Here is a 25,692-nt window from a genome sequence, read left to right as displayed (position 1 = left end):
AACATACTAGGTGTTGCCAGTGTGCCTCACCTTATTGACTCCATCATTTCCATTTCATCCTTGGGAATAAAAACGCTTGGCCTCATTGCCTCATAGAAACACTGCACAAAGCCAACTTTTGTCAGCATCCATTGAACATAGAAAAGTAAAGCTTAGTCCATCACCTTGGGAAAAGAAATTTGTTATCAGTTTGGCCTACAATCACATTTGGACTCTTGAACAAGGGCTGTCTTTGCCTGTTCTGGATGTGCAGTCTGCAGCCACACTACAGGAAGCCATTTGAGAGGCCAACACTGTTGCTCATTCATGTTCTGACCCAGCTAATGCCCTCCCTGATGAGTGGCCTCTTTTCCTCTTTGTTAGAGAATTTATCAGCACATCATCCTGGGCAAATGCTGAGGACCCCAAAGAAGGCAGTCCCAAGTGTTAAATCTACAGTGAGTCAATCTGGGGAGTAGGGCCTGGAGCAACGTCCTGAAATGCTAAAAGTCTACAGGGCATGAAATTTGCATCCTAACCACTTTTAAGTTGTCCACTTCACTAGCATTGAGTACATTCATACTGTTATGCAGCCATCTATATCATCCATTGCCAGAATTCTCTTCATTTTACAAAACTGAAGCACTATACCCATTAAATGATATCTCCCCATTTCCCTCTCCCCCACCTCAGTCCTGGCAACCATGATTCTATTTTCTGTCTCTATGAATTTGACCACTCAAGGAACATCATATAAGCGGAATCACACATTATTTTTTCTTTTATGTTTCACTTATTTGGGTTACCATAATATCCTTGACATTCATCCATGTTGTAGCACATGCCAGAATTCCCTTCCTTTTAAACTGAATGTTTTGCTGTATTGCAGGATCACATTGTGTTAATCCATTCATGCATCAGTGGTCAGTTGAATTGCTTCTACTTACTAGCTATTGTGAATGATGCTTCTGTGAACATGTGTGTAAACATATCTGTTGAAAGCTATGGCCCTTTCAGCTGCCCAAACTGAGGAAAACAGAAATGACTGGTGCATACCACAAGATTGTTACTATGTAATTGTGAGGTCATTTCCTGTGTCCACCTGAAGATGAGGGTCTGGGCCTTTCCAGTCCAAGTTGGAGCTCAAGGTCTATCTCAGAGACTTTACAGACACTTCTTAAGTACCACACATGCATGCGCACATACACACACACTCACACTCACACACAAAACACTCAGCCTCACTACAATGCCCAGTACTCACAACACACACCCAAACTTTCACAGCACACCTCTACCTCTCAGATACCTCAACTCCAAATTCTTCAAGTCTCACATGAAGCCCAACTCAAACACACCCAACTCTCTTATAAGGGAGCTTGGAAGGGAAGAAAACATGTCTAAAAGATTCTTTGTGGGTAGACAAAAATCAGCTTTGTAAATCTGGTTCACATCAGTATCTCCATTGAACACTGCAGGTATACCACTGGCGCTCAATAAATGAATGAATGAATAAATGAGTGAATGTTTGAAGTGATCAGAAGGATGAAGGGAGAAAATGGGGGATGTTTAAGTACCCCTCTTCACCTCGAATCAGCCAAGGGTAAAACTGCAGCTTGGGAGACAGAGGTCTGGGGAGTTGAGTTCTGTGGCCATTTGCTCCTCCTGCCTCTCCATCAGAGTGTGGGCCAAGGTGAAATTCACAGATAGAGGACTTTGTGCAACTCAGCCATCCTATGAATCTAGGACCTGCCTGACTCACTGACCTTACCCAGCTATTCTCTATGCAGTAGCCACACGGAGCATAGTACTACAACAGTGAGAAACGCAAATCCTCGAGTGAATCAGGAGGGGCAGCTAGTCAGGTCTTCCTGGTCCTGTGTGTTCTCTTGGCAGGAGAACATACAGTAACAATAGCAAGAAGTGGCTCCAAACTTCCAATTGTCCTCTTTCCTATGTCTGTGCTCCAGCCCTCCATTCACACAAGTGAATAAAGCTCTGTTCAGCTGCAGGCAGCTCAAGCATTATCAGACAGTCAAAGTGCATAGGAGGACGTTTTCCCACCCTTTCCAGACAGGTCAGAGAAGTCCTCACATTTAGTCAGCTTTCTCATCAATGAGACACAATATCCAACACCCACAACTTAAAAGAGGAGAGGTTTGATTTGTTCACAGTCTTAGTCCCTGGTCAGCTGGCTCCAAGGCAGAAACATCATGGCAGAGGGACATAGTGAAGCAAAGCTGCTTAGTTCATTAAGCCTGGGAAACACAGCAGTGGAAAGAGTGCCAGAGAGGAAAGGGCAAGGGACCAGATGGGCCCCCGGGCCAAAGCTCCATGACCCAACCAGAAGTGTGTTCCACCAGTCCCCATGGTCTATCCCAAGTCCAATCAATCTGACACTTCATCTGTAGTTTTACCAAGCCTGTGAGTAATAACAGCCATAGATGTGTATGAGATGTACAAAATAAAATTATCCAGCCACTAGAAATCAGGCTGTTTCTCAGCAGGCTACAAGAAAGGAAACCAAATGACCAATCAAGTTCTCTAATGAAGAAACAGAATGGACACCTTGTCTGCCATCTCAGTCTAACATGTCTTTTCTATGACAGACCTATAGCTTTTGTCATTTGACCCAATGCATTCAGTCACATCTCAAAAGACCCCCGGCTCTGTATCCAGCATTTGAGCTTGGAACAAGCAGACTGGAAATCACTCTACAGGAATCAGGACAAGTAGGAAACTAACTCACCTCTTTTAGAAAAGGTTGGACTCAGCTTATTTTTAGGAAGTAGTAGGGCAACTGCAGAAATAGTGATATGCAGTAAATATACTGCTCCCTACTTCAAGGAACCTCTTCACAGCAACCAAGACCCAAGAAAGTCTATGATTATGGTCCACAAAGAAAAGAAAGGAATATCAACATTGAGGTTTTTGTGGTAAACCAGGATGAGGTTTCCCTAGAGTTTACTTCTATCTCACTGGCCACTTGATCCCAACATGGTTGTGGTTTGGTCTTCAAACAAGTTGAAAGCTAAACAAATGCCCTTCTTTCCAGGTCCCATTTGATTTTCTTCAGCATCAAGTCGGGTTTTTTGAATGCCAGCAACAGAGTAGAAAGCCACAATTCACTCACATCGACCACAGAACCCCCAGCTTGAATAAACCAGAATTGGGGCAGAGCTTCCCATCCAAAGAACAAAATTAAATTTGATCAAGAGGTGATACAACTAGCCTCTCAACCACAGTCTTTCTGAAGTGGGAAATGAGAGAACGGGGGAAATCAGATGGGTAATTCAAACCACTACAAAACCCTGCCAGACATCACAAATGATTTCTTAACAACACCAAGAAAAAAAATTATAGAGTGTATTTATCGACTAAATCTGCACTGATACAGTAGTCAGCAACCACATGTAGCTATTTAAATTCAAATTTTAACCTATAAAATGATATAAAATTTAACATTCAGCTCTTCAGTCATGCTAGCTGCACATTTCAGGTACTAAAAGGCCACATATGGTTAATGGCTACCACATTGAACAGCATAGATATAGAACATTTCAATCATCACAAAGAGATCTCTTCCAGCCCAGAACTACATGACTCCTTGGTCTCTGTTTCTGGTCATAGCATTTAGCTGCCTGTATGATATCAGTATTTGTATATACAGTTAGTTAGCCTTCTGTTCTCATGCATTCTGCATCCAATGATTCAACGAACTATGGATCATAAGTATTTGAAAAAAATTGTTTCCACACTGAACATGTGAAGACTTTTTGCCTTGTCACTATTCCCTAAAGAATCCAGTGTAACAACTATTTTTTTTAGTGTAACAACTATTAACATGTTTATATTGGATTAGGTGTTATAATAATCCAGAGATGATTTTAAGTATACAGAAGAACATACATAGGTTACATGAATCATTTTTTTTTTTTTTTTTAGGTACTGGGGATCGAACTCGGGTCCTTGTGCTTGCAAGGCAGGCGGCGGAACCACTGAGCTAAATCCCCAGCCCTCATGAATCATTTTATATATAAATAACTTGAACATCTGCAGATTTTTATATCCATACGGGTGTTCTGGGACCAATGTCCCTTAGATTCAAAGGGATGAGCAAACTAAGGAAAGGAAAGAAAAAGAAAGTTAAAAGGAAATCAAAGGGTCTTTAAAGAAAAAAAAGCTCAGAAGCCTAAGTATCCATTGTGTACCTCTTTTTAAACTTCCTGAAGGTATACTCAAACATAATAAACACTTAGTTGGTGTGCTTTGTGAGTCTACTGATAGACTGATGCTTCACATGAAAGTAATAATAGTATATGTGCCCTGTTTAATCAATTTTGTGATTGTCACAATTTTAAGAAGCTGAGAACAACCCTTTCAAGAAACACTGGTTGATAGTTTCATTCTGAGTTTGATAATTTGTTCTCCTGATTTTCGGCTCAATGATTTTAGATCTTCCATGAAAATGAAGAGAGAAACTTCTCACTTCAAACACTTTTAGACTATTTATTTCTTTGTTTATTGGCTTCTGAAATGTTCATCACAGATTTTTTTAATTTCTAGAATTTTCTTAGTGCAACCATTTGCCCCAGGACCTACCCAACTCTGGATGTTGGAAACGGAATGAAGATTATCTTAGTCAAGGTTCTTTGCTTAACAAGTAACAGAACCCAATTTGGGCTACTTTAATCAGAAAATTAAGTTTGTACAAAGGCTGATGAGGTCCCTGATAGAGCACAAGAATAGTCAGACTTCAGGAGGGACTGAAGAACAAGGAATCCACCAGTTCTCATCGCTCTTACCTCTGCTTCTCTTTGATTAATTATTTAATTCTTCCCTCTCTGCAGAACTTTATTCTCTGCCTCACTTCACCCCTGTAGAAGAGGGCCGCTTGTGAGTCCAAGGACCACAAGTGGCCACTCCATGACTTCTGGATTTCCACATGCCCCTTGGTATTCATAATTCTGAGACCCAATTCCAAATGGCCAGGAAAGATGATTGGCTCAGTCTGTCTCCCAGGGGTCCAAACAGCCATGGGGAAAGTGTAGAGCCATCTTCATGGAAGCTTGTACATCACTGAGGAAGGAAAGAGAGGGAGGAGGCAGCTCTCAAAGAAAGACTCATCACCTTGCTGGCACGGACATCAATCAAAAATGTAAGGAGAAAAAATCCAAGTTTAGGAAATAAAAGGGTCGTCTAATAGATTCAAATACCCCACAATATTATAGTATGGGACGTCCATAAAATCTGGAAACTAATATCAGTTCATTTTTTAACATATCAAAGATGTCCTTGACAATAAATATATTTACTACTCACCTGACATATTCAGGCAACTGATACTCACTGCTCAAAAATGACAAATATTCTATAAGGAATTCAATGGTTAAGCAAGCAGATTTCTCTCAATATATTTGAGAGCTAATTTTTATGCTTAAATTTCTTAATATGTTTGTTTTCCTCACAATAAAAATAAGTTGATTTGGGGCTGGGGATTTAGCTCAGTGGTTTTGCCACCTGCTGCACAAGTGCAAGGACCCGAGTTCAATCCTCGGTACCAAAAAAAAAAAAAAGTTGATTTGCAGGAACTAGAGACATAGGCATAGTTCATGTTGGGATATTTTTTCCAGAATAAAATAAAAAAGAGGTAATTAAAATGGAACTAGTGCTGGGCATGGTGGTGCATGCCTATAATCCCAACACTCTGGGAGACTGAAGCAGGAGGATTGAAAATTCAAGCTCAGCATGGGCAACTTGGCAAGATCCTATCTCAGAGTAAAATATAAATAAATCACAAGGGCTAGGGATGTAACTCAGTGCAAAGGCTCTGAATTCAATCTCCAGAGAGAGACACAGAGACACAGGGAGACTGGGTCTGCTTTGCTCATTGTTTCCTTCAACATGGCCAAGACAGTAGATGAAAACCTGAACCTTTACTCTCTCTTTGCCTTCTTGTGTCTTGTAGCCAGCCTTTCAGCATCTCCAGTGACTCATTTCATTTTCCCTCTATTGATGGATAAAGAGATAACAGGGAAAACATAGGCTTTGAAGTCAAACGTCATCAATAAACTGTGATTTTGAGCAGGTTACCAATCACACGGCCTCAGTTTCTTCATCTGGAAATGGAAATTTTAATACAATTCTCACAGGCTTGCTGTGAAGAATAATTGGATCCATGTGTCGGAAGCTCCTAAGCTAGACCACAGCAAGAAGTAAATCTGTAGTAGCTTTAGAATGATTGTTATTGTTGTCTTTCCCTCAATGACACAGCCTTTAATATGGATTGTATTCCCGAAAATAACCTTTTTAAACCAGATCTTGAGACCCCATCCTCTAATCTGCACAGTGGGCATCTCAGCTGGTACATTCTATAATGCCCCAGGGTCTCTTCCATCCTTAGAACCAGACTCAGGTGCTAATCCAGTCATTCGACTCATTTTTATGCCAACACTATTGATGCTAAAGCAGACAAGGCTGAGATGAGAAAGGACGCTTTAGGCCAGAGGAGCTGTATTGGAAACAAAGGCATGTTCATGATGAGTGTATCAGTCAGCTTTCCCATCCTGAGACACAATACCCAACATCCACAACTTAAAGAAGAAGTTTAATTTGGCTCATGATTTCAGGGGATTCAGTCTATGGTTGACTGACTCCAAGGCAGAAACATCATGGCAGAAGTGTGCAGCAGAGCTTAGTTCACAGTGGTTGGGAAGCATGGGAACAGTACCAGAGAGGAAGGGGCCAGGGAGCATATACAGTGCTCAGGGTTACACCTCCATGATCACCCAGACACACTCAGAAATGTGTTTTCCTAATCCCCCAGGGAGCACTCAAGCCAATCAAGTTGCTTGCCACAAAGAGGTTGAACTCTATGGTGTATTTTACATAAAAAGTGTTATCATTATTTCCCTCTTTTTTATTCCTTGTACTGAGGATTGAACCCAAGGCCTTCACACTAAGCTACATTCCCAGCCTATTTTGTGTGGGGGGGCGGGGGGGGGTAAGGGTCTTGTAAGTCACTATATTGCCCAGGTTAGGTTCAAACTTCCAATCATCCTGCTTCAGCCTCCCAGAATCCTAGGATTACAGGCATGCACCACCACACCTAGCTTCTTTACCTCTTATGGTGTAATTTATCTTAATTAAACTCCTTCCATTAACATCCCTTAAATCCACACATTTGCAAGGTGATGGTGTACCTGGAAGGGAGGAATAGGCCTGTCCTACACTCACTTCCCTGGCTCCCAGAAACCCAGAGACAGAGTGACCTGTAGCCCTTGCATTCCAAGGCTTTCTGAAGCAGAAAGAGCTATGGAGGAGGTGCTGATGGCTTTGTCACTGCTCAACCCCATCTCCAGGTGACTATTGAAAGAAATGACTTGATCTGAGCAAATTTTATAAGCCCTCCAGATACAGCAGCCCCTAAGTTGACACTGGTGTCATTCCCTACTTCACTCATACTTCACAGAAGGGAAGCCCACTCCTCCAAGCCCCTCCCTGCAAAGGTGTTGTATCAGAAACAGATAGAGCCAGGGATTTAGCTCAGTGGTGCCACCGCCTGCCTCGAAAGCACAAGGTCCTGAGTTCGATCCACGGTACCAAAAAAAAAAACAAACAAAGAAACAGATAGAGCTATTAGCTACTTTGGACCTATCCCTCTAGCTAACTAGCATTGTAATCTCATTTGCATGATTAGCCTAACCCTATGCACTGCCTTGCTAAATGAAGCCAAGTTTAGTAATTTCAGGGACTCCATTCTTGTAAGCAGCAAATAGAACCCATGGAAGCAAGGATGTGGATGAAGTTATTTCAGGGCTATGAGATTATCAGCCTGATGGATCTGGAGAATTTACTTTGGGAGTACATAAAGGTAAGTTTGGCTAGGCCAAGATGAAAATAATTTTACTTGGTCAGATAGACTAGAATTTTTTCTAATTTTTCTTAGCAGCAGTGCCCTTTTGATGAATGAAACTTTATACAGATTTTTCAATACATAAAGTTAATCAAAATAGAGCAGGTCTTCATGCAGTAGGAGAACAAAGATTCACCCATTTGACCTTTTCTTGTTCCCTGAGTTAGCCCCTGAGGCAACATTTCAAAAAATAGACTCCATCCTTCAGGATAATGGCCTCTGGAAGGCATACAATTCAAAATCCACTCTGGGGCACTAAATTTTCATTTTAAAATCACTATATATATTTTAGGGTAGGAGGTACAGGTAAACCAAACTCTTCCCCTTGTCAGTGAAGGTCTTCCCGACTTGTCCGAAGTTCACAGCTGCACAATGGCAGAGACAAAAAGTGTTACATATTTATCATGATCTCTACCTCCAGCTATTCCCACCACATCCCACTGAAGTAGTTTCCAAGTAAATGGAGTGGAAATTGCTGAACTTTTGTCCATTAATGGCCCCTATATAATTAGCTGTTCCTGTACTTGAACGATACACACACACACACACACACACACTTCTCCACAGTTCTAATGGTATGTGTAGCAGAATTCCTGGTTAGGCTGTGGATGAAGCTTTTGGAAGTGAATGACCTACCGCCCTCCCACACACATGTCATCCACTAATTATCATGAGGGAAGGAAATTACTGGGGTATCTGTTAACTCCATGGATAAGTAAAACAGGGCCCACTATGGGAACCCAACAGAAAATGGAAATAGAGGGGAATGTGGGACTCCTGGGGAAAATCCTACTGTGTTAGATAAAAAGTTCCACTTGATGGCCCAGACTTCCCCATAGGACCAATGAGATAGAGGGGAAGAGCGATTTTAGGTATAACTCTGCTCCAAACTCAATCACATTGGCAGCATGTACGTGACTTATCAAAGAAAATGAGTACATGACACAATGAATTAAGAAACCTGCAAATGCTTGGAAAAGCAAAGCGCATCTCTAAAACAGGGATCTCTTTCAGAAAAGATTGGAAATGTGTTCTGCCACCAGGGAACCTGAAGCCCCAGCACCTCTGAAGACCAGGAGGCATTAGACAGTGTCCTCTCTCTGCACATTCACCTCCAACCCCACAGCAGCCTGAATTCCTCTCTGAGCCGCAGGACACTTCGAGCTCCAGAAGCCAATTTCAGCTTCCCTTTAAATCTGAGACAGAAAACTATAGAGAACAATGCTGATTGGCTCTGCTTTTCTTAAATGGCAGCTCACGGAGCCAATCACTGGCGGGAAGGCTGTGGTGTCATGAATGGCACACTTGAGTTAGGAGGCCAGTTGGTCTCACCAGTGTTCCCCCTAACTGCACATAATGGGAAAGGAATGGCAGGACCCCAAGGATGAAGAGAGGTGCTGTGTTGGAAGGAGGTGAGCTAAACACAAAAGAAGAGCAGATATCTACTATAGATTCAGCCCGAGAAATTTCTAGACTACCTATAAAAAGGTCAAGAATAAAATGTTTCAATAACCTTAAATCATTTTAGGGAGGATTATCTAAAAAGAAGACCTAAAGGTGAGAATTTCAAAGGGCTCTTCAAGGGGATAATATAGAAAAAGGTAAGGAGCCCAGACAACAAAAAAATCTAAGAGTTCGGGCATGAAGATAAAAGAAATAAATTTAAAGTTCAATAAAAGCTACCATGTGGTAGCACTTCCTAGTTCTACATATGTTACTTTATTTAATACTCCTAAATAGCCCTGCAGAATAGATTATCACCACACAGCTGGAGCTGAGAAATCTGAGTTTTACAAGGTCAAATAACTCACCTGGAGCCACTCAGCTACTTATGTGGCAAAATTGGAAGTCCAAACGAGGTCTGACCGACCTCAGAACCTCTCCCACCTCTTTTCACCTCTCTGCCTCTCAGACCTCTACCTACATCATATTTCTTGCCACATCCTACTGAGTTCTAAAGACAGTCATGAGGATTTTGGAGCTGGGGCAAGCATTTTTGAAAATGTGTTTATAACATAGTAGTATTAGAGGTCAGTAGATAAGAATTCAGTAATGACTTTGTCACTGGAATGGAGAGAAGAGAATTGACAAACCAGGAAAGTGAATGGAAGAACTTCTCACATGTTAATGTCATAAGCATCTCTAGGTACTTGTTAAAAACTGTACCATCTATATCCTCACTCCAAGAGATTCCAATTCTTTGGGTCTAGGGTGAGGCCCAGGAATTGTGGCTTCAACAAGCACCAGCTAATTTTAAGATCTAGAAATCCTGGTGGGAAATCAGAGCCAATTAGTAATGGGAGGATTTGATAAAAGGAGAAACACATTTACATTCTTATACTGGGGAACTAGGAAAGAAGGAAAAGAAAGATGTCCAAAGCAACCACTAAATCAATTTCTGTTTTTGAAGATAGATATAGTCTTTGTCTAAAACAAGAATATTTTTGAAGAGTTAGACAACTGATAAAAGGAAGAGTAAAGGGGAGATACTTCTTGCATCAGTAAGTGGCAAAGTACCAAACCTAAGCTAAGGCTTAAAATAATTATTAATACTTGATCTAAGATTATAAAAGAGTAAAGAGTGAAAATAAGAGAAAAGAATGCACTAAGTCAATGTTATTGATTTTCACTCTAAAAAGAAATGCCAGAACTATTATTTAGATGTCAAAATAACTCCAAGAAGAGTACAAGGCTGTTTTGATAATTTGAAACCAAATACCTGCTTTCTTTGAGATGGGGCTTTCAGACATCGAGCCTCCGTAAATCCCACTGTGATGCTCTGAGTGGGTCATATTTCCTCTTCAAAGGTTATACCATGTTAAATTATATGCAATTTCCAAAAAGAACAAGTTCTTGTTCTGCTTCAAGTCCCCTTCTCCTAAAAGCATGTTTTGACTCAGATTAATTTGTAGCCCAAGGAGATTTGGGGAAAGGAAAAAGCCTTGAAATTGAAGTAAAAATAACTGAGAATTCCAGTTGCTTCTTAAATATCAAGTAATGTTGTTTTGGAAATAGGACCAGATTAGCAGAGCTACAGGTAAATGGACCAGCTGTGGGATCTGCAGTGTCCAGTGAGTGCTCAGGAAACAAAAATATATCTTGACGTTGCAAAGCTCAGGAACAGAACACAGGCAATGTGCTATGTGGTTCAACAGGTGAGCAGTGGGGAAACAAGGGGAAGATGCTCAGTTACTGCCCAGGAGTGTCGTGAAGCTCCTGAGGGATGCTAATGAAGCAGCCGAGAGGGACTAGCAGAAGGGCTCGGTAGCCTTTCACTGCAGGCTTCTGCAAAATGTGTCTGTGTCCTGTACACAACCTCGGTTTGACAGCTATAGCAACAAGCCACAGACATTCATATCTGAAGTATTATTTCAACAGTACATAAAAATTAAAAACAAGTAAGAAGTATATGAAAAGCCTACTTTATAACAGTCAAAAAGTAGAAATGACTGAAATGTCTGTCCATCAAACAACAGGTAAATATAATGTGACATACTCATACAATGGGATATTCAACAGTGAACAAATGCTAATAGATGCTGAGTGTGGTAGCTTTTGGTTTTGTTTGGTTGGCTGGTTTGGGGGATTCTTGTTTTGGTTTAACATGGTTTGATTTGGTTTGGTGTCTGTCTGGGTTTGGGGAGCTTTTTTGTTTTCTTTTTTTCTTTTTTTAGTGCTGGGAATGGAACTCAGGGCCCCTAATCCAGCACTCTGCCCCTTGTGCTTTCTTTATGCCTATTAGGACTCCTCCTCAGTCATTTATGCAGCACTTGTTTATCAGATCAATATATCCAGTTGCTAAGGACAACTGAAGGAGCCCAGGAGAGCCTTCTAAGACTGATAGTACCAGGGTCGATTTACTCACCTTACAAACTTCCTTAGACCTCTTGGCTTTTATGTAGGCTCACTTTGATAATTCCATTTCTGGAAACTTATAATTCAGATGCAAATTACTGGAAGGAAAAGATGTTTTCAATATGATAAGGAATTAAGTATTTGCACAGTGGCTTTGCTCTGTTAGGGAATTTCCTGAGTCCTTGGATTTAAAATGATGGCCCACCACTTCTTTTCTTAGAAAAAGGATTTGCTAGTTTGTGAGTGCTGCCACACTAAAATACCACAGACTCGACATGGGAAAGAGTTAAACAACAGTCTTTATGTTCTCACAGTTCTGGAGATTGGAAGTTCAAGATCAAGGTGCTGACTGGTTTGCTTTCTACTGAAGACTCTCTCACTCTCCTTGGCTGCCTTGTCACTGGGTCTTCATAGCATCATTCATCTGTGCACTCTAGTGTCTCTCTTTTCTTATAAGGGTACAGTCATATGAATTAGGGCCCCATCCCTATGACCTCACTTAACCTTAATTATCTTGATAAGGCCTTATCTCCAAATACAATTATGTTGGGGATTTAGGGCTACAATATGTTAGTTCTGAGAGGAAGACAGTTCAACCTATGATAAACAATATCCCAGAAACATTAACATAATCAGTCATTAGAACTGTGTAGATTGATGGAGGAGTTTAAGGTATCACTCTGTTATAATTTGACCCTGACATCATAGGTGTGCAAATAACATGGGTTAAATTATACCTCTGAAATGAATCAACTATAAACTATACATTAAAAAGTTCTGTGTTCATAGGAAGAGATTGGTTCTATCTCTAATCTCTGGAGTTTTGGTTTTTGTTTGTTTTGTTTTCTTGAGACAAGGTCTCACTATGTAGTCTTGACTGGTCTGGAACTTGCTTTGTAGCTCAGGCTGGGCTTGAACTAACGACCTTCCTGCCTCAGCCTCCTAAATCCTGGAATGTACCACCATGCCTGGTGTAATCTCTGTTCTTTAATATAATTAAAAGGACTTTCAATCAGAAACCCTTAGACATTTATTTTATATACAAATGGTAAAGTGTCTCAAAGTACAAAATACACACCTTAGAAGTCACCTGTATTTAGCTTCTCAGAGGGAAAAATGTGGATGCAGCTTTTAATAATTAAAGGATGAGGGTTTTTCACTCAACATCCTTACGATATTAGAAACTATTGCTACTGCTGTACTTAGCTATTAGCATTTCAATAGACAATGAAACATAATCCAGAAGACACTTAATCTAAGATGCAAAAATCTGTGCAAATCACCAAACATGACTAGCTGTTTGGAATGTATGATTTCCGGTGCTAAATAATTATAGGTCCATGATACTATTTTTCTTCATCAATATAAATGACCATAAAACTCCATAAGGACTGGTAAATATCTGTTTTGAATCCGGGTTAATGTAGCCAAGAAGATATCTAAAAGGAAAGGTGCTAGAAACAGTCCTAAAATTGTGTTAAATGATATAGCTGCAACCAATTCAGACTGACTTAATTATCCCCTACTAATAGATTTTTCTGAATCTCACAGTGTTCAACTTTTTTGGTAGCTCCACAGCGAACATCATCAAAGTGAAAAGGTGTCAGTGCCTTCTTAGCCTAACCAATACAATTAGCTTAGATTTCCTATTTATCTTTTCATTCTTTGTTATTTTTTCATTGCTTTCAGCACTGGACTACTTTCTTTTAATCAGTTTTTTTTTCTTTACAGTTATACCTTTATCCAAAACGTCCAACCTCCCATGAAGTTTTCCTCTTTAAACTTCTCTAATACTGGGGAGTCATGGTGATGAAGATCTCCCAACTTCTTTATAAAGTAAGAAGATCTCTCTCTTTCTTTTTCTTTTTCTTTCTTTCTTTCTTTCTTTCCTTCCTTCCTTCCTCCCTCTCTCTCTCTCTTTCTTTCTTCTACATCCCCAGCTCACGATTTCTTTAAAAAAGAAAAAAGTATGGAACCGTAAGAGAAACACAAGAAGGAATAGTCCATAGTACAGACATTTTTTTTTTTTGGTACCGGGGATCGAACTCAGGACCTTGCTCTTATGAGGCAGGTGGCAGAACCACTGAGCTAAATCCCCAGCCCCCACAGTACAGACTTTTTAGAAAAGATCTTTGTATACTTGTGACATATTTTAGCAGACAGCACCTGATCCAATACAAATGTGGCAGGTAAGAATTGGGATGACACTGTTAATACTTACTTTCAAGTGGGAAGAACCAAGGTTAATGTCTTCCTGTCAATGAGACTGGGGCTCTGAAGGACTTCTACAGATAGAAACTGTTGCCCAATATCTTTTCTGATTCCCGATGATGGTCCCACAAAGCAAAATAAAAACATTAGCTACATTCTCCTATTACTAATTCAATGACATTTAACTTCATTAAGAAATATTTACAGAGAGTAGTAGAAAAACACTATATTCATACCAAATTCCCAGGTGAGAACCACTTGTCCACTTGGTTTAACACAACCAAGATGCCCTGATACGTCTTCCGGATTGACTAAACATAAGACAAGCTTATTCTTAAGTCCCAATTTCCCAAGCTTATTAACTCTAGGTCCCAATTTCTCTTTTTTGTAACATGTTTCCTAGAAAAACATGTTATTGTTGTTGTTGCTGCTGCTGCTGCTGCTGCTTTTATGGAAACAGGGTCTCACTATGTAGTCCAGGCTGGCCTTGAACTGCTATGTAGCTCAACCTGGCCTTGAACTCATGATACTCCTGCCTCAGCCTCCCGAGTGCTGGGACTACAGGCATGCACCACTTTGCCTGACTTCTTAAACAGCATGTTCTTTAGAAAACTTACAAATTTCTCTCTGCCACTTTAAAATATACAAATCTTCAATTTTGCCAACTTTACAACCCAGGAATATCTCAAGAACCTGAGAGCCATCTCTGAAATCTAATCATGAAGGAAAATTATACCTAGCCTCCTAGTCTTTCTTACAGAGTAGAAGCCTAATTTTACAAGTACCAATCAGCAAACCTAACTGGAATAATCACAGAGAAAAACATTTGCAAACTCGGGAAATCATGCTGTATTCAACACACTCTATGGATCAACCTCCCCACCCAACTTCCCAGTATTTTTCACTAGCTCACCCCATTCCTTAAAAGCTTACCTGTTCTTTGTTTTAGGAGAGTTGAGTAACACTCAGTTCTGGTCTTTCTCCTCTACTTCAGTAGCCAGAACAAAGTCTTCTTCGCCTGTTGAGCTTTCTCCAGTACAATTTTTGCTTTGGTAAAAAATTTATTATTCTTATAACTGCTCTTCATGGAGAAAAGAGAAAACTCTTTTCTGTCGACTACAGAGTTACTTATTTGACAATTAACCAAAGATTTATAATTTCTTCATGGTAAAATGGCTATACGATGTCTGTTATGAATTGCCAGTGATCTGCTTGAGAAATACATACAGTTATGCATCACTTAATATGGGGAATGTAAAAAGTGTATCATTAGATAATTCATCATTCTGTGAACATCATAGAGTGTATTTATTTACACAAACCGAGATAGCTAGATGTTACACGTGATATGATGTTATGGGACCACTATCAACATGTGGTCTACTGTTGACCAAAATGTTAAGGGGTGTCTATTTGTTTAAAAAGAAATCATTCATCATAATTATTCATTCATTCAACAAATATTCATTGGGTTTTAACCAGAAGCTGCACTGGATGCAATGTAACATTGCAAAGATAGAATTTTAAAGAGCATTAATGTGCTTTTATCTTTTGCCTTTCTCTTTGCTGTGGTCTTAGAGAATTCCTCCGCCAAGGGAAAAGATAAGGGTTATAGAAGAAAAACAAAGACCAAGGAGATATGTATTCTGGACCAAAAGGATGATTTTGCAGCCAGAGCTAGCTTTTCAGGCTGAGCAGTTGCTCTGAGAATGTATACCCAGCCTTTTCACCCTGCCTGTAGCATAGCAACAATCAACCTCAAATGACAAACCCATGGAATGTTCATAGTAAGGGAGGACCTGCTTCTTGCTGGTCCTGAGTGAATTGTGGTAAGGAAAAGAAAGGCCAGAGCCAGGAGGTCAAGACAAGCCAGCAGGTGTCCCATTTTCAAATGAGGATATTCAAGACAGAGGTTCCTGGCCTTCCAATCTATAGCAGGTTTTGGAAAGAGGCACTTGACAGGCTGCCCATATATATCCCAGCACGGACAAATCCTGGTAAACCTAGCAGCCCAAAGAGCATGATTATCGAAAAGGAAGCCTTGAAAGTCAGCTGCCATGGGCCACTTTAGGTCTATGGGACTGAAAACCAGCTGGCCAAATAATACCCATCCTGGAGCCAGGAAAGAATAAGACTCGGGGATCTGCCAGCAGCAAAAAGCAGCAAGGAAGTGATTGTGGCTGTATTCCAGAGAGATATTATCTGAGCCCACAGAACAGACTACAGCAGCCCCCTCCTCCAAGGTTTCAATTTCTTTGGCTTCAGTTACCCATGGTCAGCCATATCCAAAACATTAAATGCAAAATTTCAGAAAAAAATAATTCCTAAGTTTTAAATTGTGCACCAGTCTGAGTGTTGTGATGATATCTCTTGACATCCCATTCTGTCCCACCCAGGACATGAATCAAATCTTCATTTATCATATCCATGCAGTATATACTATCTGCCCATTTAGTCACTTAGTAGCCATCTCTGTTATTAGATGGACGGTTGTGGTATATGCAGCAGTACTTGGCATCAAATAACCCTTATTTTTACATACTAATAGCCCCAAGCCACAAAGGTGGTAATGTTGGCATTTGGATATGCTAAAAAGAAGCCATAAAGTGCTTCCTTTAAGTGAAAATGTAGAATAAAAAGATATCTTGAGAGAGGGAGAGAGATCACACGCACAATCACATAATTTGTATTATGTTGCTACAATTGTTATTTTTTGTTAATTACTAGTGTTAATTGCTTACTAAGCCTAATGTATAAATTAAACTTTATCATAGGCATTTATTAAGGGAAGAAGCATAGTATCTGTAGGTTTGGGTTCTAGCCATGGTTTCAAGTGGATGTCTGGGATATTGGGACATGTCCCTGTGGGTAAGAGGGGGAATAGTGTACAAGAAGAACCTGCATGGGCACAAAGATGTGTAGACAGACAAGCCCCTTCTCACACTCTGAGGCATTTAGGGACAGACACAAGGGGAGGTTACTGGGGCACATTTATCTTTATTGCCTAAAGGAGCTATTTTTTTTTCCAGTACCGGGGATCAAACTCAGGACCTTGCACTTGCTAGGTAGGCACGGCGCCACTGAGCTAAATCCCTGGCCCTTAAGGGAGTTAATTTAATTGAATTGGGCTTTTTAACTTAAATTGAATGATATTAAGACTTAAACTGGGTGGGACTAAAGCCACATACTACCCAGTGACCTGTGGAATAGGCTCGTGGGAAAATCAACTGCAGCCAAAATAAACCACATTTTTTCTCCAGTGTGGGTGAAGCTGATGACCCTACACAGCTTCCCATCACACTTACTACCCCTTAGCATGGGGTTCTGCCTGTCCCCACTTTCTATATGAGGATGCAAGAACACAGGATGGGTGTAAACTTACTGCACAGAACCAATAAGTAGGGTACCAGGACTCAAGCCCCATGGGGGGCCACTCTTTGCCCCACACAGCCTTGATCAGAACACAGCTAGCAGAGACTGCAGTTGTCAGGATGCCTATTTTTTCAGAAAGAAGATGCCTTGCAAAGTTTTCAAATACCAAGCTAAAGTCATGAGCCAGAAAATAACGCTGAGATTTCTCAGTATTCTAAGCATCTTGAATCCAGTGACACAATCTGCTCTCAGAATTAAGAGGAAAAAAAACACCACCATCCTAGCAGCAGAAATAATTAAAGATGAAATAAGAACAATTAAGAGAAAAGGAAAGTTAGAAGAGGTCTCCTATGAGAGTTGTATTTTTAAGGAAAGAAAGAGAGGGAGAAGAATGATTTTTCCTCTGATGACTCTATCCAGCTCTGAGGTTAGATTAAAGAAATGACCTTGAACCATAGCAGAGAATAATAAAAGACAATTTCCAGTAAGTATGCCAGTACAAATTAATGACTTACTTTTTATTTTTAACCTGAATTCAGTAGAGATTTACATGCATTAGGTTAAAATGATTAACATTTGAAATTTGACCTTGAAGTAATCTTTACATTGTAAATTCTTAATGATCAAAACAATGTGCTCAGTGATTAAAACATATTAGTAATTAATTATTAAAAGAGAATAATTGCAAGTACATATTCCTAAAATCTCAAGGCTTTTAAACCATTTGCACAAATGACTGGACATTTTTTAAACTTGAAAACAAAATTCCATCTGACTCTCATTTTCATTATCAATGCAATAACAACAGAAAAGGTACTTCTCTGCCTCTTATTTTTAATTGTCTTCAAGCTGGAAATGCACACAACTACCTTTGATCCCATCAAACCAAAAGAAAAAAAAGTAAATAAAGAAAGAAAAGAAAATTGTTCTGTATAAATTCATAACATTAAAATAATTCCAGACTTTTTTTAAGTAAAGTTAATAAAAGGTCAGCAGCTTTGACTATCTTTTTTTAAATGTCACTTTGTAAAAATAGTTTAACAATACACAGACAGGACGTGATCTAGGTGCTGCACCTAATAACTATGTATTATGTCCACTCTGGTGGTAGGACAGATGAACCTATCTAGCAAAATGGACCTGCTCACACACTTTTTATGGAGTAATAAGGTTTCAAGAAATAACTATGACTTATACTATAAAGGGAAAATATTCCAACAGATATTATATTCCTATTTTTATGCATCCCTCCTGATGCCATGGATCTTTTTGATTTGGGTGGTCTTTCCTGGAATAGATTTCTACTCAACAGAAGGAACCCAGAATCCATACAAGCCAGAGATGCTTTTGTGGTTTCCACTGACCACGGTTGTTCCTGGGCCAGGACAAGGTGCACTGGCTTCTCCAGGACTGACCACATGTGGGCAACTGCCTGGGGGAAGATAAAACACTTATCCCCTAGCCCTTAGCCAGGGTCTCATCAGATGTGTCCAGTTTAATGATAACAAAGAAAAGGCAATTTGCTGGGGCATTTCATGTAAGCCATTCCTGAGCCGTCAAACATCGCTTTGCACAAATTCTCTTTGTCGATCATTAACATCTTTTCCTAACATAAAGGAGTGATGTTTAGAATGGTACCTGTGTGAGTTTTCTATTGCTCTGTAACACATTACCACAAACCTAGTAATAATGGGATTCTGTGCTCAGGGTATCACAAGACTGAACGCAGCTTGTTATCCAGGTGCATCTTCCCTTGGAGGCTCAACTAGGGAAGGTTCCACTTCCAATATCCCTCAGGTTATTGGCAGAATTCACTTCTCTGAGGCCATGCAACTGAAGTTTCCATTTTCTTGCCACCTATTAGCCTGAGATGATCATCAGCTCCTGCAGGCTGCTCTCAAGCCCTTGACCAATGGTCCTCTTGACAAATCCTCAAATTCAAAATTATACATAGGAAAGATCTAGTCTTGATTAAGGGCTCACCTGACTAGGCCAAGCCCACTTAGGATCGGTCATCTTTCTCTTGACTAACTCAAAGTCTAGTGACTCGAAACCTTATTTATGTCTGTAAAATGTATTTGGCTTTGTTCTGTGATATTCATTCGCAGTCCCATCCACACTTGGGATGGGAAAGGGACCACATGATTCACCCTCTCTATCTGTGGGTTTCATATATAAGGATCCAACCAACCATGAGTCAAAAATATTTGAAAACTAAACTCTATGTCTGCACTGAACATAAACAGACATTTTTCTTGTCATTATTTCCTAAACAATATATATAACAACTACTTACATGGCACTTACATTGTATTAGGTATTATACATAATTTAGAGATGATTTAAATTTTAAAGTATATAGGCGGATGTAGGGTAGATGCAAATACAACATTATTTTAAGTAAGGGACTTGAGCATCCACAGATTTTGGTGTCCACGGTGGGGTTCTGGAACCCATCCCTGTGGAGAGGGGCAACTGAAAAGGGCAGGTACAGGAGGTGGGAATTGGAGGTCATCTCAGAGGGATCTCAGTTCCATCCCTCTGGAAAACCCTTATTAATCCACAAGGCTATGGTGTCATTACAATTTGGGTTTATATCTGGATGTCTCCCCAAAGCCACTAGAGCTCAAAAGTGGGGCTTTTGAAAGGTGATAGGATTATGGAGACGTAGCTAACTGGCCATTAAAGATAGGGTCAAGTGAGAAGTAGTGGTTACTGTGGCTGTGGCCTAGAAGGGTTTATCTCCCTTCTCCGGACCTTCTTTGACTATTCTCTGCTTCTTTGGGACCATGTGATTAGCACCTCTCGTTAGCCTGGCCCCTCTACTGTGCCATGTTGCTTTGGAGCCAGCCAATGCTATGGACTGGAACCTCTACAAACTGTGAGCCAAAGTAATCCTCTCTTCCTTTAAGTTGTGTGTATCAGGTATTGGGGCTCAAAGAAGAGGAAAGTGACTAAGACAAATGCATGTCTCCTCAAGCCCAATGGGTCCTGCATTTTAACCACACATACAAAGGGCAAAATTGTTAACCCCTCTATAGTGTTAAATGTTCCAGGTAGTTGTAGTCCATGTAACCTTGAGGGTGTGCTTGATTTCTTTTACACAAAAACCAGTGACTGTCAAGTTCCTCTCAGGGTGCTTTTCTGCAGGCATAACTGGTGATCTCTAGAAACTGGAGGACAATGAAGGCACCAGGGTATGTTGCAAAGGATACAGTGCCTATCAGACAGATACCTTCTGCTGCAAATACCTTTAAACAACAAAGGTAGGCGTTACCTCACATAATAAGAGGTCTGGAAACAGGAGCTGCAGTGTCAATTATTCAACTGCTCATAAAGAATTGGGGTTTTTTCCTTCTTTCTGTTCTGCCCTCCTTACATTGTTGACTTGGGATGGCTGCCCTCTTATGTCCAAGGAGGCTACCATAAACTCAGGCATCATGCAAAGATGAGAACATCTAGAAGCACAGATGACAAAAGGGTCCCTCCTTCTCACTTTTTGCTTTTTACATTGTAGAACAGAGCTAGATTGTATTGAAAAATACACTGAAAAACACCAATACTTCAGAAACTCTTCCCAAAAGAAGAAACATGTCCACAAGTTAGGCTATAAGGACAGGGTTACCTAATATGAAAACCAAAGATAGAACAAGAAAAGAAAACTGTAGAATAAGATCCATTATGAATATAGGCATGAAAATCCTCAACAAAATACCAGCAAAATAAGGCCAGCAGCTTATTAAAAGGATTATGCACCATGATCAAGTGAATTTACTCCAGGAATGCAAATTTGGTTGATATAAAAACTAATCAATGTACAAAAAGCCACATGATTAGACAAAAAAAGTACAAAATAGAAAAAAGTACAAAATAAGCACAAAATAGTACAAAAAAAGTACAAAATAGAAAAAAGCACAAATGCCACATGATCAGACACAAAAAAGGATTTAACAAAAATCCAACATTCTTTTATGTCAAAAACACTGAAAAAAATAAGAATAGAAGGGAACTTTCTTTGCCTGACAAAGGGCATCTACAAAAATCCATAACTAACATCATATCTTAATTATAAATTCACAAATTATACTTGTAAGATTCAAAATGATGATACATGTGTACAAAATGAAATGATTAAGTTAAGGTAATTAACATATCCATCACAAATATTTATTTCTCATAGTGAGAATATTTGAAATATACTCTCTTAGCAATTTTGAAATACATAATACACTACTGATAACTGTAGTCACCATGCTATGAAATTTATCTACAAAAATGTATTCTTTCCATCTATCTGAAATTTTGCACACTTTCACCAAGAATTCCCTATTTTCCCCAGACTGTGGTGTCTTCCATTCTACTCTGTTTCTATGAGCTCAATTGGTTTAGATTCTATGTGTGAGTACATGTAGTATTTGTCTTTCTGTATCTGGCTTATTTCACTTAGCATAATTTCCTCTGGGTTCATTCATATTGTGAAAAATGATAGAACTTCCTTCTTTTTAAAGCCTTAATACAATTCCATTGTGTAGAAGTACCATGTCTTCATCCATTGATGGACACTTAGGTTGACTCTATAACTTGACTGTTGTGAATAGTGCAGCAATGGGTGGGAGAGCTGAGGTCACTTTAACATACGAATCTCAGATTTTTTATATATACCCAGAAATGGGAGTGCCAAATCATGTGATAGCTGTATTTTTAATTTTTTGAGGAACTTCCACTCAGTTTTTCTTTATTCTTTTATTTTATGAAAAAATAAAACAAAATTTCCTAACAAAATAATGAGAAGAACAATATATATACTGTGTAACCCTATCTTCAAAGCAGTAACTCAGAGTACAAGATCCAAACCAAAAAGATTCTTACACAGAAAAAACATAGCATTCTTTATAATAGCCATACTAATTTACATGCCCACCAACAGTGTATGGATGTTTTCTCCACATCCTTGTCAATACTTACTATCCCGGCTTTTTGATAATGGCCATCCTAATGGATGTGAGATGAACCCTTGTTGTGGCTTTAGTTTGCATTTCCCTGATGATTAGTGATGATGAGCATTTTTTCATATATCTGTTAGCCATTAATAAGAAATGTCTTTGTGCATTTTTTGAAATCAAGTTGTATGTTTTCTTCTTTTAAGTTCCTTTTTGCTTTGAATATTAACCCTGTAACAGGTATATAGCTTATAAATATGTTCTCTCAATCCTTAGGTTGTTTCTCTCTCTCTCTCTCTGGTCTTAGTGTTGCTACTGATTGAACTCAGGGCTCTAAACAGGCAAGGCACACACTCTGTAAGTGAGCTACACCTCGAGCCATCCATAGATTATCTCCTCATTCTGTTGTTTGCTTTGCTAAAAAGCACAAGCATTTAGTTTTATGGAATCCCTCTTGTCCATCTTTGTTCTTGTTGCCTAAATTTTCTGTGTCAAAAAAAAATTTCTCAGGCCAATATTTTACACTTAGACCCTTGCCTCAGATTATATTCAAAACTTAATTTAAGTAGCTCAGAGACCCATATATAAGAGTTAAAATTCTAAAACACCTAGAAAAAAATATGAGTGTGAAGCCTCATGACCCTCAATTAGGAAATGGTTTCCATGAGATGACACCAAAAGCTCAAGCAACCAATGAAAAAAATAGATAAACTGCACTTCATCAAAACCAAAACCAGCTGTCCTTCAGAGGACACTTAGCAAAGTCCAAATAACCCACAGGATGGGACAAGATATATTTGCAAAACTATGTCTTAAGGATCTAGTATCCAGAATGAATAAAGCACTTTTCCAACTCAATAAAAGACAAATAATATGATTCTGAAACAAGGAAATGACTTGAGTGGACATTTTTCAATGAAGATACATGAAAATAAATGCATGAAAATATGCTCAATATCATTCATCACAAAGAAATGCAAATAAAACCACAGTGAGATACTACTTCATACCCACTACAAAGGCTATAATCAAAAAGACAGACAATGACAGGGTGGATGTGTAGAAATTGGAACCTTCATACATTGCTGGTTGGAACATATGATAAAGTAGACATAAAAACAGTTTGGCAGTTTCTCAAAATTTCCACTCCTCATTACATACCCAAGAGAATTGAAAACATATGTTCACACAAAAACTTATAAAAATGTTCATAGCAGTATTACTCATAATAGGCAAAGAGTAGAAACAACTCAAATGTCCATCAGCACATGAATTAATAAATAAAATATGGCATATTCATATAATGGACTATTATCCCACATAAAAATTGATAAAGTACTGATATATGCTGCAACATGGATGAACTTTGAAAACATCACACTAAGAGAATTCATTTACAAAAGGACACATACTATATGATCCCATTTATATGAAATGTCCAGAATAGGAAAATCTATGGAGACAGAAAGCAGATTAACAGATCCCAGGGGCCTAAGGGAGGAACCAGTTGGTCATGAGTGCTAATGGGTAATTTTATTTTGGGGGAGAGTGATGAAAGTTTTCTAGTATTAGATAGTAGAGATAGTTGAACAACTTTGTGAATATACTAAACACCACAGAATTGAATACTTTTAAAAGGTGGGGTTGCATACCACCACTCCCAGCACAGAGGTCGGGGCTTCTGGGCTGCTGTACCACCACTCCCACTGCAGAGGAGGTGAGCTGCGCACACCTACCACCCCCCTGCCATTGAAATGAAAAGACATATAAACAAGTCTCAAAGCCAGACTTCCAGATCACCTACAGCAAACTCAAAGGGAAATGAGATGGAACACTCTGATACTCAACCACCTGGACTCCCTAAACTAGCAACAAAAGAGGATATGGAAAAAATGAAATCAGAAATATGTTCTCAGATAACAGCAGAGATTGTGCCCATAGTGCAAGACATGATTAATAAATCTAGAGAAGTCACAGATAAAAAAATAGAGGAGCTGAGGAACATGATGTAATCCCAACATAGGAAACAAATGGAATCCATAAAACAGATGCAAACAGATTTCCAGGAGATTAAAAACTCCATTGAAAGTCTACACAGCAGAATGTGCCAATGTGAGGATGGAATTTAAGATATAGAAGATAAGATTGCAATTACTGACCAGGAAAAGAAAAATTGCTTTAAAATTGTAAGGGACCACGAGAAATCAATCCAGCAGCTGCTAGACAATACAAAGAAGCATAACATAAGACTGATTGGAGTCAACGAAGAAACAGCAGAGAGTGCAGATGACATAAAATAACTGTTCACAGAAGTGATGGCAGAAAACTTCCCAAGCAGGGGAAAAGAACTTGACATACATATAAGTGAGGCATATAGGACTCCAACTAGCCTTAATCAAAAAAAATCTACACATAGGCATATAATAGTTAGGATTCCAGAAATCCAACAGAAGAACAAAATTCTACAAGCAGTGAGAGAAAAGAAACAAATCACATACAAAGGAAAGCCCATCAGAATCACAGCAGACTTCTCAATGCAAACCCTCCAGGCAAGAAGAGCTTGGAGTGATGTATTTCAAGCCCTAAAGGAAAACAGCCTCCAACCCAAATTGATGTACCCTGCAAAACTATCTTTCAAAATTAATGGAGAAATAAGATACTTTCATGAAAAAGAGCACCTTAGGAACTTCATGAATACTAAACCAGCACTCCAAAAAAATTTTAGACAATACCCTAGGAAAAGACAATGAGGATCACAACCCCAAGAAACCCAGCAGAATGAATCCGGTGGGTATGACAAATTAAACTCAAAGGGGGAGAATCCAACAAAAACAAAAGTCATGGCAAGGCTTTTAAAACTTTTAACTTCATCTCCCTAATGAGTGTATAATTCAACCTTGTTATTGTGCTGATTAGTATTTTTTGATTCTAGTGTTGCACACCTTTCTTTGTGCTGCACTGGCTATTTATCATCTTCTTGTGTCTACTTTTTAATTGGGTTGTCTATTAATGAGCTATAAGAGTTCTTTATATATTCTGGTCAGAGGTTATATGCATTGTAAATATGCATATAAAATATTAACTACTTTTCATTTTAACAATGTCATTTAAAGTTCTAAATTTTGATGGAATCTCATTTATCAATTTTTTTCTTTTATACACCATGTTTTTTGTATCCTAGGAAGTTCTGCCCTAAATTCATAAACATTTTCCCTTATAATTTCTTCTTAAAGTTTTATAGTTTTAGTCTTTCATATTTAGGTTCATAGATCCCTTCAAGTTATTTTTATGTATGGAAAGAAGGGGTTGAGGTTAATTTTTTATATACAGATACCAGGGGTTCTAGTGCCACTTGCTGAAAACACTATCTTTTCCTCGGCTCTTGAAGTGAGTTTATATTCTATAAAATGTTAATGTTTA

The 25,692-nt window shown here is 39.1% G+C and overlaps 1 protein-coding gene across 2 annotated transcripts in view; it reads right to left on the bottom strand.

The window, feature by feature from the left end:
• The window catches only part of Setd4 (SET domain containing 4), a 108,865-nt gene that overhangs the window by 17,962 nt on the left and 65,211 nt on the right, over positions 1–25,692 (bottom strand). Inside the window, exons 16-18 of one of the 2 annotated variants that reach the window (XR_015451725.1) lie at positions 14,894–15,007; positions 13,971–14,066; positions 31–11,847 (exon numbers count right to left, since the gene is read on the bottom strand). The gene's annotated coding sequence lies outside the window, so the exon portion shown is untranslated. Of the gene's footprint in view, positions 1–30; positions 11,848–12,162; positions 14,067–14,893 lie in introns of those variants that run through there. The other variant, XR_015451726.1, reaches the window with a different exon arrangement.

Source organism: Heterocephalus glaber, unplaced genomic scaffold (assembly GCF_053883595.1).
Source record: "Heterocephalus glaber isolate CG9 unplaced genomic scaffold, H.glaber_assembly_v1.0 deba00000122, whole genome shotgun sequence".
NCBI lineage: Eukaryota > Metazoa > Chordata > Mammalia > Rodentia > Bathyergidae > Heterocephalus > Heterocephalus glaber.
The sequence above is the reverse complement of the archived record's forward strand: the minus strand, read 5'-3'. Positions and strand labels throughout refer to the sequence as shown.